Below are 14,892 nucleotides of genomic sequence, written 5' to 3' on the forward strand. Positions count from 1 at the left end.
CGCTGGAAGTCATTAATACCTAGGGGGGCTGTGCGTCGGGGAGAATCTCTGCGCCCGCGATTTTTTGGGGGGTTTTCATGTTCATCCATGACCGAAACAGACGACCGCTATGATCCATGGCTGGCGTTTGTTTTCATTCTTATGAGACCGCATGGCTCATTTGCATATATCTCTATATCTAACTCTGTGACTGGTGGTGCGGAGTTAGTCACACACTAGCTCCATAAAGAACCTCTCACTCCGCTCGGAGCTGTATAGCGGAGTGAGAGGTTCTTTATGGAGCTAGTCACACCCAGGCCTGGCAGCGCCTGGCAAACTTTGCTTCTCACCCATTGACTTGCATGTTAAATGACGGCTTTTCCCCTTAAAAATAATCGATCATTTCAGCAGCAAGAGCTTCAAAATCTCTTCTAAATCTAGTCAACAAGGCCTGCAGTAGGCTATTCACTGGACAAATGTGCATGACATTATTTCAATGAACTAAAAACACGGGAAATGTTAGAGGGAGTAATAGCCATGGACCGTCATGGATGAACTTCAACCTGGTCTTTGCACTTTCTCCATTTACGGCCCGTACATCAACAGAAACGTTCATATTTCAAATATAAAGTGCTTATCCCATGGCCACGGATGTTACATTTATGTACGGGTTCTCAAAAATACCCGTATCATCCGTATTATTCAATAAAAAGCATTTTAATCTGATTGGTGGCCATTTTCTCCATATGCGTTCAACTAAGAGACCCTATCGGTTGGTAGGTGTATTGCACTCTGATACATTATAACTCTATGAGAAAATGGCCACCAATCGGATTAAAATGCTTTTTATTGAACAACACAGAATATACGGGTACTTTTGAGAGTCCCGTGCATAATTTTAACATCCGTGGCCATAGCATAAGCAATTTATATTTGGAATCTGAACGTTTATATAGATGTACAGACCGTAAATGGAGAAAGTGCAAACACCAGGTTGAAGTTGATCCATGACTGTAACAGGAGTTTTCATGTACTGCAGGGTAAGACTACAGTAGCAGTTAATAAATAGACGAACAAATTAATGAATATACTTTAACGTGCGTATAAAGTTCTTGAATGAAGCCCCAAAACAATTCTTTAACTCCAGAGGTTTTTATTCACTCCTTCACTCAGTAAGGTCACCAGACGTATTGACCCGGGACAATTCGACCCGGACAGGTCGACCCGCTTTCGACCCAAATTCGACCCGGACCGCAAGAGAGAGAGAGAGAGAGAGAGAGAGAGAGAGAGAGAGAGAGAGAGAGAGAGAGAGAGAGATACTAATATGTACATTGATTTACCAAACAATTATTATTTGTCTGTCAGGGTGAAACAAGCCCAAAGGCTTTCAAGCAAGCACAGCCATTGAGATAGACACCTCCTTACCTCAAGCCCTATTGTCTTCTTGATGTGATAAGGCTTTCAAGCACAGCCATTAGACACCTCCTTACCTCAGCTCTAAATCCTTACAGTGTGTCTATTATCAATTGGTTCAGCCTGGCGATCCTCAATCTGTGTTGTCTGACAGGTAAAGTGCAAAGTTGCCATGTTATAATAAGTTTCTATGAATGCTTTAGCTTCAAGACTGTATTGGTGTGGGACTGTGTTGGTGTTTTTGTTGCACTCGTTACAAAGCTAATGGAGGCTAATGGAAGCTAAAGGGAGCCACCCAGAGGACGTTTACAGAACATCATAAAGTGACGTTCAGTCTACACATTAGCAGCAGCTCAGTCAGTGTTGTCGTATATGAGATGCAAATATTATAATTGGGATTTCATTTATATTGCATATTTCATCTTACTTACATTTTGTTTACAAGGTGAATATGTAGGCTACACAGCATATGACCGTGTCCTTAATCATGTTTAAGGAAGGATAGGCAGTGGTGTGTTCTACCGTCAGATGCTGTGTACGGCGTATACCTTGAGATTTTTTTTCGTCGCTACCGTATACCTTCAAAAACTGTTTCATCCATTGAAAACGCGAGAGCGTATACCCACGACCACGCGCATCGTATCGTAGCGTATACCTTCCGAAAAAAACTAGAACACAACACTGAGGATAGGTATAACCGCTTCCCTAGATTATATTGTTCTGAGGCAGAATAAGCCATGCTTCACTGGTGTAGTTCACGAGGGCTCTTTATTGTAACCCCATGTAGACAACAACGTGAATAACTGCAATCACAAAAACAAATAATATCTTTTTTTTTTTTTTTCTATATAATTTTTATCCCGCGATTTTTGTAACCCATTTTTTTCACCCGGTGCCAATTTCCTAAGTGATCCTGGGCGCTACACCAGCCCTACACCAGCGCTACACCAGTCCCCCACAGATATCAAATAATATCTTTTTAAACAATGAATTATAAACATGATGAAATATCAATGTCCATGTTGACAATCATACTGTCTTTTTAAATGTCCATGAATGAATTGTCCGTGTTGATGAATGAATGAATTGTTTGTACATATTATCAATCAAATGTCCATTTTCACATAAACATAAACACATCCAATACAACAACAATGATGACATTTTATATAAAGGAAACACATAACAAAAAACATACCGTGTGCGACTTCTGCACAGATCTCTAGGAGGTTAGATTTGTTAGTAGTTTTTAGAAACTCTTTTTAGCTGAAGGAGAGCTCCTTCCCTCTTCAGCAACTCAGTAGAACTGATTACAGGCCTCTAAGGTATAACAGGTGAACCCAATGTTCAGTGATTGGGGCTACGTGACTGACCAGGTAATACCATGACACGACCTGAACTGTAGAGGGCACTGAAGTAATATACAAATAATCAATACAGTGTTTCACTCATATATAAACCACATTCAAAATGTAAATAAAATACAAAAAATGTACAACCCTTTTATGGCGACAGCTACAATAGGCTATCATAAATGTTTAGCTTCAGCCTATTTCCTTTTGATCACCTCAAACACTGATGGATGTAAGACTTGTATACATGCTTAATGTCCCTTTACAGTTAACTGTATATAGAATGCAGCTATATGCAGAGAAACATAGAGACACTGGCCATCAACAACATCAATCACATTCCTAAGGCTAGCAGCCATCATCAGCACCATCATCCATCCCCATAGCAGAGTATGACCTCTCCTAGGTTTTTTTTGAATAATCACATGAAGTATAAAAGTCTGATATATAAGAAAAGTTATAGTTATAATGGTAATGCCTTTAATGATTGTATGCTGTGCTTTGAATACACTATATTATTTGTATGTGTTATGGAAATTATTATTTTGTCATTCAGTCATAAAGTGACGTTCAGTCTACACATTAGCAGCAGCTCTGTGTTGTCTGACAATTATTCTTGCACTCATTTTATTCTCCCATATAGAACATAGCTCTGTTTACACAATGCTGTACCCTCCTCCAACTGTATATGTTCCCCATCTTAAATCTTGAATATGGAGAATTAGGCATCATATATGAGATGCGAATATTATAATTGGGATTTCATTTATATTGCATATTTCATCTTACTTATATTTTGTTTACAAGGTGAATATGTAGGCTACACAGCATATGACCGTGCTAGTTTGATAGTATGACTGAAATAGTGCACATTCGATCAGACTCAGCCTTTTTGTAATATACATTTTATTTCACATTTTTTTGTATATACTACTATTTTTGACCTTTTTTTCAATCATTGGAATTGTTTTACACTGCCCTGTTTTGTCAAATAAAATAACAGTTACGTTAATTCATTTCACCTCTTGTGTTGTGTTTAATGATGGCAACTAGTGTAGATCTGCTACTTTCAAATGATTTGAGAGGAGAGGAGGACAAAACAGACAACATTACAATAAGGCATACATTATTATTTCATTTAGAAAAGAAGGTTTACAAAAACACTTCTTAAAAAAAAGTATGCAACTGGGGGAGCATGCTTACAATATTTACTCTTAAATATACTATAAATATACTCAGGACCTCCCTCACCGTCACCTTGTACCTTGTACTCTACTACCCTCTAGGGGTTACACAGAGATACTACTTAATTAGACCCGGTCGATTTGGGTCGAGCTGTCTCAAATTCGCGGCTGGGCGAATTGTCCTGGGTCGAGACGTCTGGTGACCCTCAGTAACATCCAAGTTAGTAATGAGAATAATTTCCTGACAAACAACATCACATGACCAACGGGGCGCTCTCCTTCAGTGGTGTTTCTAACATTCTGCAATACAAAGCGCCCCCTTGTGGATCAGATCAAATACTGTCAGATCATAAACATTACAACCCTCTTCTCCTTAATTCTTTTTTTTTTTTTTTTAAACAGCTGTTTACATTTCAACAAATATTTTTCTTTCATTCCAACTGACACTCAGTTCAACACTGTCCTTTTTTTTTTTTTTTTTTTTTTTTACAGCAGTTGTGAACACATAATAAGAACATAGCATGCGTTGTATTGGAACCTTTCACATTAATCAAAATCAGCCAGGTATGATGGGGGTCCTCTGTTGACCCTGACCGGGTATCTACGAACAGGTGACTGTGACTGAGGTGTGTTAGGGGCAAAGAGCTCTGGGGCTAGGGGCTCTGGGTTTTGCATTGCTGACCAGTCCATAGCAACTTCTCCGCCATCCACAGTCTTTGACCCACCCTGGGAGTGGTAATCGTTGACCACCAGTAAAGGTTTGAAGTGGGATGAGTTTCGGGTGATGACATGGTTATTATTTTTAGCTGTCACCATGGAACCTTTGATAGCGATGACCTTGTAAGGCCGGGGATTGTAAGCAGGGCATAGTTTCCCCTCCTTCTTTTGACGACACAGGACTACGTCTCCCACTTTCAGAGCCAATGGAGCAGCATGGCGCACCCTGTCAGCATAGACTTTCATTTTGTCCTTTTCCACTGCATCTGCTTGACGTAGCTTTGCATCCGTGTGAGAGTGGAGGGGAAGAGGGGCCTCAGGTAGCTTGATTCTCAGGGGCCTACCAAACAGCACATCGGCAGGAGCCATGCCAGTCGAACAGTGAGGCACGGTAGTTGCGGAGGAATTTATACAGAGTTTGTTTCCAAGGACGGCCCTCAACATGAGCAGCACGTATAGTCTTTTCAAGGGTACGCATGAAGCGTTCGGCTTCTGCATTGGCCTGAGGCCACAGTGGCGTTATTTTCCTATGTCTGAAACCCAGATACGCTGCAAAATCTGCAAATTCAGAACCCTGGAAAGGAGGGCCATTATCTGTTTTAACCTGAAACGGAATCCCAGTGTAGAGAATATTTTATCAAGTTTAGGAATTGTGGCCCTGGCTGACGTGGACTGTAGAATCTCTACTTCTGGATACCTGGAGTATTCATCAATTACCACTAAAAGATAATCACCAGAGGGGAATGGACCACAGAAATCAACACCAACCTTTTCCCAGGGTGATGACGGTAGCTCAGACATGCGGAGAGGTTCTTGTGTGTGATTAGGCACAAAATCCTGACAGGGGAGACAGCCAGCTATCATGGTTTCTACTTGTCTGTCAATACCAGGGAACCAGACTTTTTCCCTGATCAACTTCTTGGTTTTGACCACACCTTGATGGCCTTCATGTGCAAGTGATATTGCCCTGACTTGCAAAGAATGGGGGACAACAATCCTTGTGCCCCGTAGCACTGTGTCATCTGTAGCAGTTACAGTCAGTTCATCCTTGATTCTCTTGTATGACAACAGTGCAGCGACATCAACTCCATCAGGAAAATCCTGCTTTTGAGACAGTGACCACCATGAGCCTGTTTTAATGAGCCGAATGACTTCACATAGAGTAGGGTCAGCTTTAGTTGCATCCTGGATTTCGGCCAGTGTCATCGCCTTGGGAACAGCATTTGTAGTAACGAAGTGTATACAGTATATTCTTCTGCTTGCTGTTCATCTCCTGAAGCGTCGAGCGAGATGTGTGACACCTGTGCAATGTGCACAATGTGTCGTGACACATATAATCTGCTGGATTGTCTTTACCAGCTTTGTAGCGTACTGTGTAATTGTAGGGCTGCAGACGTAGACTCCAGCGCTCTATACGAGCAGGTGGTTTGGATTTGGGGTTGTTGAAAATCCACTCCAGTGGTTTATGATCAGTAACTAGGGTAAAGGGTGCCCCATACAGGTATATGTGAAAATGTTCACAGCCCCACACAATAGCAAGAGCTTCGCGTTCTGTTTGTGAATATTTTTTGTTCAATGGGGGACAGTGCTCTACTTGCATAGCTTAGCACTCTGGCCGGTTCAGTTGGGCCATTTCTCTGGGCCAGTACAGCACCAAGGCCCACTGGACTTGCATCAACTACCAGTTCAGTTAGTTTATGTGGGTCAAAATAGGTCATCACAGCATCAGTTGTCAAGCTTTGTTTCATCTCATCAAGAGACTTCTGGTGATCTTCTGTCCAACTCCAACGAGCATTCTTTTTTGTAAGTTCTCTCAGCGGTTGAGTTATTGTGGCAAAATCTTTAATGAAACGGGCACTGTAATTGGCCATGCCAATCAGACTGCGAACTTCACTGGCATTGTTTGGGGCAGGAACGTTGTGGAGCGCCTGAACCTTCTTAGGATCTGGAGAGAATCCTCCATCTGAGAATGTGTAGCCAAAAAAATCCAGAGTTGTTTGTGCATAGGAGCACTTGGCCTTGTTGAGAGTCAGGTTCTTCTCCTTCAGTCGCTCAAATGTTGCTCTCAGAGCTTGATCATGTGCAGCCTTCGTTCTGCCAAACACCAAGATATCATCACTTAGGTTAATAACCCCAGGGATGCCGTCCAGGGTTTGTTGAATGGCATTTTGGAACACCTCTGCAGCTGAGGAGACCCCAAAACTCAGTCTCTCATAACGTTGCAGTCCTACATGAGTGGAGAATGTTGTGATGTACCGTGAGGATGGCTCTAATTCTAGCTGATGATACCCACAATTTAAATCCAACTTTGAGAAAAACCTGGCTCCATTGAGTGATTGTATCACATCATCCACAGTAGGCGTGAGATGTCTTTCTCTTTCAATGGCCCGGTTTGGTAATCTCATGTCCACACAAATACGCACTGCTTCTGGGTCTTTTGGCTTTGAAACTGGAACAATCGGTGAGACCCAAGGAGTGGGACCATCCACCCTTTCAATGATATCAAGGTCCTCTAGGCGTCGTAATTCAGCCTCAATTCGCCTCCTCACGTGAAATGGCACTCTTCTATGCGGTTGTGTGATTGGAGAGACATTTGGCTTTATGTGCAATTTGACTTGAAAGTCTGTCAATTTGCCCAATCCATGAAACAGGTCAGCATATTCGGTGAGGAGGTCATCTACAGTAGTCACTTCTGTCTGGTTTGAGGCCATTGTGGGCTACACTGGCAGTTGTGGGGATGTGTGAAGTGCGTTGGCATTGGCAACAGTGATTAGTCCCAGTTGAGTGGCAGTGTCATATCCAAGTAAACTACCATTGCTTCCTTGTAGTACATGGAAAAAAGCGTTTGTGAAACATAACTTCCACCAGTGAGGTGAATTTCCCTATAGCAGGCAGTGCCGTGTGTGAACCATAAGGAAAAATGGGAACTGTGGATTTTGTGAGTGTGGGCTTACACTTCAATTTCTGATAAGTTGTTTCATCAATGATGTTTACAGATGCCCCTGTATCAAGCATGACTTGTATGTCGCAGTCACTGACCTTTATCTTTGCATGTGGGAGATTTGCTTTTGGACGGGACACAGTGTAAAGATACTCCTCAGAATTCACTGTGTTTTCGTGTGTGCCTGTCGCTTGTGATGTCATGCCACCATCTACACTGGTGTGGACATAGTGTACTTCATGTCGAACCTCTGGTGCCTCCCTGTGGTCGTTTAGAGCGACAACATTTTGCAAAATGTCCTTGTTTTCCACAGGCATTGCACATTTTCCCTCGTGCAGGGCATGGCATACCATCACTATGGGGAAAGGTACCAGAGCAATTGTAGCATATTTTCTTTACAGCTCCCCTCTCCACATCCACAGCCATAACATCTTCCCTTGTATGTTCTTGGATTGCACTCTGTTGTGGTTGTTCCATTCCAGATGCTTGAATCTCAGCAAGCGCCATGGTTCTTCCTAATACCAGTAGCTCAGACAAGGTCATCTCTGGTTTCTGTAGTGCTTGACGTCGTAGTTTATTGCATGTGCATGTTTGAATGATCATAGTTTTGATCTCCCTTTCAACATCATGAAAATCACAAGTTGCTGCCAGTTGCCGCAGTCTTGTTTGATAAGAGTCAAGTGATTCTCCTGCTAGTTGTTTAGCTTGTCTGAATTTGTAGGTCTCGTAGGTAATGTTGATTTTGGGGGGAAAGTACTCACTCAGTTTGTCTGTAGCACGTTTGTAGTCTTTTGCTTCCCCAGTGTCTGTGAGTGTATCAAAGATGTCCTGTACACCTTCCCCAGCATAGTGCAAAAGCATAGCGCGTTTCCTTGGATCATCCTTTACATCCAGAGCAATGATGAAGTTTTCAAATCGCTGTATCCACTTCTTCCATCGGACAAAAGAGTTCTGATCATCATTAATATCAAAAGCAGGGAATGATGGTAATGCAGCAATCCTCGTCGCCAGTATAAAGTTCTTGAAAGAAGCCCCAAAACAATTCTTTAACTCCAGAGGTTTTTATTCACTCCTTCACTCAGTAACATCCAAGTAGTAATGAGAATCATTTCCTGACAAACAACATCATATGACCAACGGGGCGCTCTCCTTCAGTGGTGTTTCTAACATTCTGCAATACAAAGCGCCCCCTTGTGGATCAAATCAAATACTGTCAGATCATAAACATTACAGTGCGGAATTCGAAACAGGCAGCGCTGGGATTCTGAATTGTGTTACGATTACGGTGAGATTAGTATCATTGACACCACCTGGGCGAGTGAATCGTGTAATACTTTCCCAACGTTAAGCTGTGTTCAACAACACAGGCACAGCCATAGCCTTCCAGTTTAAGCACAGATTTCAGCTTGGGAAAAGAACCCTCCAGTTGTGGGTAAGTGGAATCTGTTTTTCTCCGTTCCCATCACTTCAGCATTTTGAGACTAGCTCACAAATTTAAATAAAAAAAACTCACACACTATACTTACTATACTGACAGACGACTGTACTCAGTGAGCAGTCGTCTGTCGTCTGTGTGTGTGTGTGTGTGTGTGTGTGTGTGTGTGTGTGTGACTACACACACACACACACACACACACACACACACTCTCCCTTTTTGTCTCCGCCAGGCCGAAAGGCATGGCCAGAGAGTATGTTTTTCCCCCTGTCCGTCCGTCCATCTGTGACCAGCTAATCTCCGGCACCGTTGTCTTGATCGCAGCGAAACTGTGCAAACACACTCCCTGGATGTCAATTCAGAACCTCTGCCCCAAATTCTTCTCATGGGCCTTTTATAGCGCCACCAGGAGGCCGATTTGTGCAAAGCATATTTTTTGACAGTAGTCCAAAAATCTCGCAAATCGGTACACAGTATCTCTATAGTCATTAAACGAAACGGGTCTTTCAGATTTCTCATATTCCATCCTGATTGGCTAAAAATGTCTTCCACAGTTTGCAGGAGTGTCCGTTTTGAACAAAATGCCTCAAATCATGAACACAGCATGCAATTTCCGTGAAATGTTGCACGCACATTCCCATTAGGCCGAGGAAGAACTACCACTTGATATTTTTCAAATCAGCCTCATGGTGGCGCTATAACAGGCCGATTCGTGTTTTTACCTATAACTGCACCGATCTGTGTAAAACTTTGTATGCACACTCCCTAGAGGTCAAGGAAAAACCTTTGCCCTGCATTTTTCACATCTGCCTTTTGTAGCGCCACCAGGAGGCCGACTTATGTAAAACACATTATTTTATACTACTCCTTCCAATTTTATCCAAATTTCACGCAAATCAGTACACATGATCTCTAGTCATGTGATCACGACGGATGTGTTTGATTTTTCATATTCCATACTGATTGGCTAAGATTGACATCTAAAGTTTGCATTATTGGCTTGTTTTGAACAAAATTCCGCAAATCATGAACGCACTGTCCAATTGCGGTCAAACTTTGCACGCACGTTCATACTATGTTGAGGAACAAATGCCACCCTTTTATTGGCCTGTTATAGTGCCACCAGCAGGTCTAATTTAGCGAAACAAATGTTTTTAACAAAATGCCTCAAATCATGAATGCAGTCAGTGTCCGATTGTCGTGCAAGGCCTAAGAAGAAATGGCACCCTTTTCACGTTGGCCTATTATAGCGCCACCAGGAGGCCACAATATCCTACCTGACCTGGCGGAGACCTGTGCTCTGAGGAGCACTTTTTCTAGTTTTTGTTTGTTTTTGTTTTTTTGTCACACACACAGACAGACAGACAAGACAGACAACAGATGGATCTATCAAGACTATGTGGACGGCTATGTGGACAACTAACAACTACTTACTATCTAGACTATGTGGATATTATGTGAAAAACGAACTGACTATCTAGCTATGTGGACGCTATGTGGACAACTATCTTTACACTATCAATCAATGGGCTTTACTCTTCTCTTCTCTTCTCTTCTCTTCTCTTCTCTTCTCTTCTCGTCTTCAAAATGTACTGTTATTTTCTATAAGAAAGGTCCACCAGATGCACCTCCTGGCCAGAAGACGGCGCTATTGTCACCCTAAAATTGCCAAACCATTGGACTTTCAAAGATACTGTAGCGTTTGCAATTCCTCACAGCTCTCACTAACTTAAATAAAAGGAGGAAACATGGATTGACGTTTTAACCGGAGAACCGGGCTTTATTGCCCTTTCAATACAGGCTAAAACTGGGTTGGGAGGGTGCCGAAAAACAACAAAGAGGCTGCGCTGTCTGTCTAGCTTGAGTCTCTCCACACCATAGAGTTAAAAATAATAGAGAGGGCACCGGATATCGCCTCCCATCCACTTGCATTGAGTTGCTCACCCAGCACATGAAGCGAATTCACCCCTTCTTCCGGGTTGTAAAGTGTGATGGGCGTAGCCTATTTGGGGCCACTGTGATACGTTCTGCGTCACAGAAGTGACGCGTTTTACGTCAGAGAGGTGCACGGCCCCGTGCGCAAGCTTGTGCGCAAGCTCGTGAGTCAAGCCCATTGGTCGAAACCGTTTTCGCTCGTACATTTGCAGTGGCCCCGTCCGTTTGAGCTACAGTACCTACGAATGGCCAGCATGTCCATTTCGCTTCAATGCAAACACTGGGTTCTGGGGGCTTGCTCCACACACTGTGCCACCATAGTGTCTCTGCCACTTCCTCGTTGCTCTTCGCGGGCTTCTCCTTTACCCACCCCCTTTGATCATGTGTTAACCCCCTTCTCAGCCTGACCTAAACTGCATACCTGAACTAGGCACCTCCTCCCCCCATCAAACCCCCCCCCACCTCCCACAAGTCTCTGTCATTATTCCAGCAGGGTCGCTACAATAGTCAATCTAAATAAAACAACTACTATGGGTTGTGCTGAATCCATCTACCAGTTTTCCTCATCTGTAGAACAGGAGATGAATTGCTCTTTGGTGACAGCACCACCACGTTGAACAGGGTTTCAGTGTGTTTCAGTAGGGTAGGATTTCACTAGGAACAACCTAAATATTAGAGGTGTAACGATATAGTAACTGCATCGAAAAATCGTTTAGAATTTTCAACGATCTACTATATCGATATGCAAACAGCAAAATATCGTATCGTTGTATCGTATCGAATCGTTTTGCAATGCAAATAATCGTATCGAATCGTTTTGCAATGCAAATAATCGTATCGAATCGTTTTGCAATGCAAATAATCGTTTTGAATCGTTCTGCAATGCAAATAATCAATTATATCAATACTAAGTACTTTTAAGAAGAAAAAAAGAGAAAGAGGGCTTTATATCCAGTATCCAGGTATTTATTTTTCACACAGAATTTTTGGGTAAATAAATAAATAGTTACTATATCGATTTTAAATCCTTGCATCGAATCGTATTGTTCTAAATTAACCTGTCCTGTATCGTTCATGTATCGTATCGACTAAATCACTGAATCGAAGCGTATCGTATCGTTCTAAATTATCCTGTATCTTTCATGTATCGTATCGACAACCAAGTATCGTGATACGTATCGAATCGTTGTTAAAACGTATCGTTACACCCCTACTAAATATACAAAGAAATTACATACGTCACATACGCTCCAAAAAACTTACAAAATAACCGATCTACAAGCTCACAACGCATCGCAACACGTTGTAAGCTTGTAAATCGTCTATTTGTACCATTTTTTTAATCTTTGAAAATATGTGAACATATTTCAAGATGGAAACGATTATGATGATTATGCAAAATAATTGAGATTATCTAAATATTTTTAGATTGAGATTAGGCAATCATGTAATAATTGTGACATGCCAAGGTTTCAGCCGACAAATCACACTCTTACTCAACACTTATGTCCACCACTGAACCTGGAGCGAAAAAGTGAAGCGAAAAAGTGTCTTTTATTTATTCGGGACGAGTCCGAATTTTGCGTATATTTGCATAATCGCCGGTGTGTAATGACCTTTACACTAGCAGCTTCAATTAAATTTAGTTGCCATGAAAACAAAACTGATTAGTTATGTGTAACCTCTTTACCCTCCAACAAACAAATCACAATGCAACTGTAGCCTACTTAAAGTAAGTAGTACAGCACTATACAACTTATTTTTAATGAATACAATGTAATTTTGTCTGTTATCTGTATGGTAGAGTATGTTTAAACAATATAATGTATACAATTGGGGTGGTTGTATTTTGTCTCCCTGCTCTTCTATTGAGACATTTAGATTGTGTCAAAGGTCATGTCTCACCTAGACACACGATCTGAAATAAATGTTGACCTGATGGTCAATATTCAATTTATGCCCTGAGCAAGCAGGCAGGCTCTATTAGCTCGATTGTAAAAAATATATATATACAATGTCAGAGCTTGCTCAGGAAAGCGGGTTCCCATAGTGCAGCTATAATTATAGTGTTGCCTGGTTGAAAGAAGTTGAGCTGTGTCTTAACTGTTCATCACATTTTATAATCATTAAACTGTATTTCAGTAGTACCAGCAATCTGCTTCCAAAAATGCTGAACAAAAGCTGATAGTTATTTTGATTGATCATAATTTGTCTAGTGCCCTAAACCTGCTTTAAATGTCAAATTAATATAATAGGTGTCATATTGGCCTAAATTCAGTCATGTACTCTATTCTCCCTATTTCTCCTGTCTCTGTCTATGCAAGGTCAAACTAGCTACAGGGAGTACAGGCTTTCTGTGACTATCTGTTGTTTTGAGAACACTATATCTCGGTGTTCTTCTCCAATGCATAACCCCTCTTGCATTGTCACGAAGTCACCACTGACCAGTGACCGGGTCAGAGCCGAGGTCAACGTGTTGTTTGAGACATGTGGACGCTGTTTGTCCAAAGATAAATGGGTCACACCATCATCATCATCATCACCATCATCATCTGACGACGACGTAATCATCACTCTCATCCAATCCAAGAAGTCCACCTTTGCCCGGAAACTCATCTATGTCACATCCTATGCTATGATGTCATTGTTTATGTTACCTAACTGATAACGGGCCATGTTAAAGTCCAGTCTTGGCGTGCTATGGGGGAGAGAGACGACGACTGATGATGCGTTAACACCTGTTGGTACTGTAACCTTCCATTCTCTCTCTGTCTGAATACAAGATATTTCACTACATCCAATGGCTGCCTGTGTTCTGAGTCTGGTTTTTCTTTGTCGCTTTTTTATGAAAGTTACCGGTACTTTATGTGGGTGATAAGGAAAAAACAGATCCATCAAAAGCAATTATATTATTGTATTTTAAATTAATTAATTTTGCATTATGGTTTGTAATTATATTTTCAATGTTGTTTCCTAACCAATTTAATGACGTTTCTTTCCAGGAATACATTGTTTAATACAACCCATCATAGCAATTACTGCATAGTTTTATTTGAAGTTAAATTAATGTATTATTAATGTATGGTTGGATAAAACAGTTTGCAATAGGAAATGCAATACAATTTCCTGACTTAAAACAGTAGGTTCATTAGTTTGTAAATCACGAAGTCATAGATTCAGAGGAATGTCTATAAAAACTCAGTCTTTCAGAACCAGTACAATATCAGCAAACATTAGTCTTAAACTAATTAAAAGAAAAGTTTTACGAATGTCTTATCCTACTATAATTCTAGTAACCTCTGTAGTGGTGAAGCTACCCGGTTCTCCTCACTGGCTGGAGCAATTGCTCTGATTTTGCACACAGCCATTGACCATTACCATCTGAACTCACCAAATCTCAGCTTCTTATTAGCGTTTTTGTGTCAAACACTGTCGCCATGGTTACGGGGCTGCCCAGCTATGGGACGAACTGCCTCCCGGGTTGCCAGATCATGTGCGCATATCCCCCCACGGATGCGTCGACCGGGTATGGTCTAGTGAGGGATAATACAGACAAAGACAACGCTGTGGTGGAGAGCTTTGTGAGGTGGAGTGATGACAACCACCTTCTCAACGCAAGTAAGACGAAGGAAGTCAGTGGAGTTATACATAGTTTGCTCTTCATATTTCTCCTTTCTAGAAATAAAGATGCTGGAGCTCTCATAGAAATGAATTATACTCACTCTTTAACACGGGATATGACAATAAAGCTGATTCTGATACACTCACCTTCCTGTAGTACTTTGACCCATGAAGAATTCTACAATCACCAAACATAGCGGAGGGGGTTTTGTACCCCCTTTTCTCCCCAATTTAGTCGTTATGCCAATTAATTCCTCCCCACAAGCGTTTGTGTGTTGTTAACTGCTGTTGTATCCTACTGATTCACCTGCCAAT

Source organism: Gymnoscopelus microlampas (assembly GCF_963454915.1).
Source record: "Gymnoscopelus microlampas genome assembly, chromosome: 14".
In the NCBI taxonomy this organism is placed as follows: domain Eukaryota; kingdom Metazoa; phylum Chordata; class Actinopteri; order Myctophiformes; family Myctophidae; genus Gymnoscopelus; species Gymnoscopelus microlampas.